Source organism: Nannospalax galili, unplaced genomic scaffold, assembly GCF_000622305.1.
Source record: "Nannospalax galili isolate Female #2095 unplaced genomic scaffold, S.galili_v1.0 scaffold1093, whole genome shotgun sequence".
Classification (NCBI taxonomy): Eukaryota; Metazoa; Chordata; class Mammalia; order Rodentia; family Spalacidae; genus Nannospalax; species Nannospalax galili.
This window is the reverse complement of record NW_008333777.1, coordinates 216,181-219,647: the sequence shown is the minus strand read 5'-3', so window position 1 is coordinate 219,647 and position 3,467 is coordinate 216,181. Positions and strand designations below refer to the sequence as shown.

The following is a 3,467-nucleotide window of genomic DNA, read 5'->3' as shown; positions in this document are numbered from 1 at the left end:
TTGGTGGCGGTGACTCCATCTGGCCCCGGGTTTCTTTTAGTTAGGAGAGTTTATTACTACTTCAATATTGTTGCTGGTTATGGATCTGTTTAAATCATTCATTTCTTCTTGGTTTAATTTTGATATGTCATATGTATCTTGAAAATCATCCATTTCTTTTTTGTTTTCCATTTTAGCGGTACAGAACTTTTTAAAGTATGCCTTTATGATTTTCTGAATTTCGTTGATATCCATTGTACTGTCTCCACTTTTTATCTAATTTTATTAACTTGGCTCATCTCTTTTTCTTTTGAGTAGTTTGACTAAGGGTTTGTCAATCTTTTTAATCTTTTCAGGAACTGAATTTTGTTTCATTGTTTTTTCTAAGTTTTTGTTTTTATTTCATTAATTTCTGCCCCAATTTTGGTTATTTCTTCTGGTCTGTTCCTTTGGACTTTGGTTTGTGCTTGTGTTTCCAAGGCTTTAAAGTGCATCAGTAAGTTAGTCATTTGAGCTGTCTTACATTTTTTTTTATGTAGGCACTTGGCTCTGTAAACTTTCCTATTGGGTCTGTCTTCACTGTATCCCAAAGATTTTGGAATGTTGTGTTTCCACTATCATTTAACTTTTTCCCTTCGTTTTCATTTATAAGCCTCAACTTTACCACAGAATAAAGAACCTAGACCAAAGAAAGCATAATTGGTCATATTGTTTCTATAATTTGAAGCTTTCTGAATGGATGGGTTCAGGCCTGATTCAGCTGTAAAAAGATTACTTAATGAATAGACTATATGGAAACTGTACATCATTAGTAGTTTAACCAGCACTATATTACTGCTATTTAAAATAAAAACCTGCTTCTGAGTCCCCATGGACACGGTGACCTGTGGACACAGCCCAGCCACCCTGTACTCGGTGTGTCAGTGCACAATCTGTCCGACAGAAACTTTGGCTTTAGGAAGGATTCACAAACATATAAAGACTGGCTTTAATCATCATTTTAAGTGTACAGTCTGTAGGGGGTGTGTTTTAATTAAATACACATTTTAGCAGTGTTGCTGGCACAGAGTTACTCCTGCTGCTGAGAGCTATGAGAACTAGCTTGTACAGGACAAGACACAAGATGAGGAGGAGGAAGGAAGAAATCCCTTTGAAACAAAACTAGAAATTTAAAAAATTGATCACAGTGGTTGGTATCAACAGTATGCATTTCTGACAATAGCATGTACAGCTCAAAACACCCTACGGCTCTCTTTGTATCCTACAGGAAACAATTATTTACATTATTCAACATTTACACTAAATTAAAAAAAAAAAAAAAAAAAAAAGAGCAACTGTACACATTCCCCTGGACAGGACAAACTGTCCCTGGGGACACAGCTTAGCACCACCATTAAAGTTGTTTGCAAAAGGAATAAGCAATTAAAAAACAAAAACACTTTCAGGAATGAAGCAACTTCCACTTACTGTTATAAGCAGCAAATGGCATTCAGTAAATCAAAACCAGGAGGGCCCCCATGGACACAGGCCTGTCTGAACAAGCTGACCAGTGCACATTACAGTTTAAGAATGAAGGTTATGTCGGGGGTGGTGGCACACACCTTTAATCCCAGCACTCGGGAGGCAGAGGCAGGCAGATCTCTGTGAATTCAAGGCCAGCCTGGTCTACATAGTGAGTTCCAGGACAGCTGGGGCTACAGGGAGACCCTGTCTCAAAAAAAAAAAAAAAGAAAAGGTTATATACTCTATGTTACAAGTCCCTACTAGGCAGTGTCAGAGGACAAGTATTCCTTTGCCTGCTTCACGATCACACCCCTGGGAGGTGTGACTGGTCTTGTAGCCTTTAGCCCCTTGTTTTCTCTGCAGGCTTTAAAACCTGGAAGGAGCACATGCAGGTTTGACACTCACACTCATCACCGGGCCTGCATTGTCAAACTCGCCACAGTAACTGGGTGCTGAAAACAGAGTGACCAACTGCCTCTTTGCAAAATATTCATATCTGTCTTCAACGACCTGATGGGCTCTATGTATAAGATCCAAATGGTGCTTATGGAGAAATTTTGCAACCTCTTTGCACCAAATGTGAAGGACACTCCTCTGTCATTTTCACCGGAGAGCCTAAGACAGGTTTATTAGGGTCAGACCACAAAAGATCACAAAGAAGACCTTGATCTGGTACATCAGTTGGCCTCATAATTCGCCGCATCTGCGCCGTAGACTGAAGATCTGGAGATAAGCCTCCATGACAGCAGAATGTCTCCTCATCTACGGTGGCTGCTATCGGTAAGCAGCTCAAACCACCTGGGAACATTTTCCACAGATTAATCTTGTATCTTTCCCATTCATCGTAAAGCCCATGAATTCCATTGATGTCAGCACACTCATGGTTCCCTCTGAGAAGAAAAGAGTTTTCTGGGTAATTGATTTTGTAGACCAGTAAGAGGCAGATAATCTCCAGCAGGAAGCCACCATATTCAAACGGTCAAAGCAGATCATAGTACCGTGGGTGGATGTCACCACGTACCTTGTGTAGTACTTCAAGTTCTGGGGTAGGTTGACTGTGAAGATCTCTTGAGACTTCAGGCACAGCCCTCAGAGTTCATCCTCCTGGACCTGGACATTCTTACCTGGCTTGGACCCTCTCACTTCGAACAGCCATTGGATGATGCTGTCGATGTTGATGTTGAGTTTATTGATATTTGCCATCACTGTCCTGCACTGACTTGCACCCGGGCCTCAGTCCTTGTCTGAGCCTCTCAGGAGGTGGTCATGATGGCAGCAGCCTGTGGTGGGTGCACCCACACACAGCCACCCGGCTCAGCACTTCCTCCTCCTCTCACTACTGGAACCACAAGAAGAACCCCAATTTTCCGAATTTTAAGAAATTCCTTCCTGATTTATTTGGTGACCCATTTATTATTCAATAATGGGATGTTTAGTCTCCATGAGTTTGTATACTTTCTGTGGTTTCCTTTGCTGTTAATATCTAGCTTTATTCCATTGTGGTTAGATAAAATACAGGATTTTATTTCAGTTTTCCTGTATTTCTTGAGAATTGCTTTGTGTCTTAAGATGTAGTCAATTTTGGAGAAAGTTCCATGGGGTGTTGAGAAGAATGTGTGTTCTTTGGTATTTGATTGAATGTTCTTTAGCTATCTAAATACATTTGATTTATAATGTCATTGAACGCCAATGTTTCTCTGTTTAGTTGTTGTCCAGACGCCTTATTTGTTGGTAAGAGTTGGGTGTCGAAGTCAACTAATATCACTGTGTTGGAGTTCATCTTTGGTTTTACCTTCAGTAGTATTTGTTTTATGAAACTGGGTGTATCTGTGTCTGGTGCATATGTTCTTAGAATTCTAATATCCTCTTAGTGGATTGTTCCTTTAATGATAGTGTGTAGGACCGTCTTACTCCTTCTGGCTTGTTTTGGTTAGAAGTCTATTTTGTCAAATGTTGGACTAGCTGGACCTGCGTGTTTCTTAGTT

The 3,467-nt window shown here is 40.4% G+C and overlaps 1 pseudogene; it reads right to left on the bottom strand.

Moving 5' to 3' along the window:
• Window positions 1-620: 620 nt before the first annotated feature.
• On the bottom strand, window positions 621-2,685 carry LOC103730237 (annotated as a pseudogene).
• Window positions 2,686-3,467: the final 782 nt, after the last annotated feature.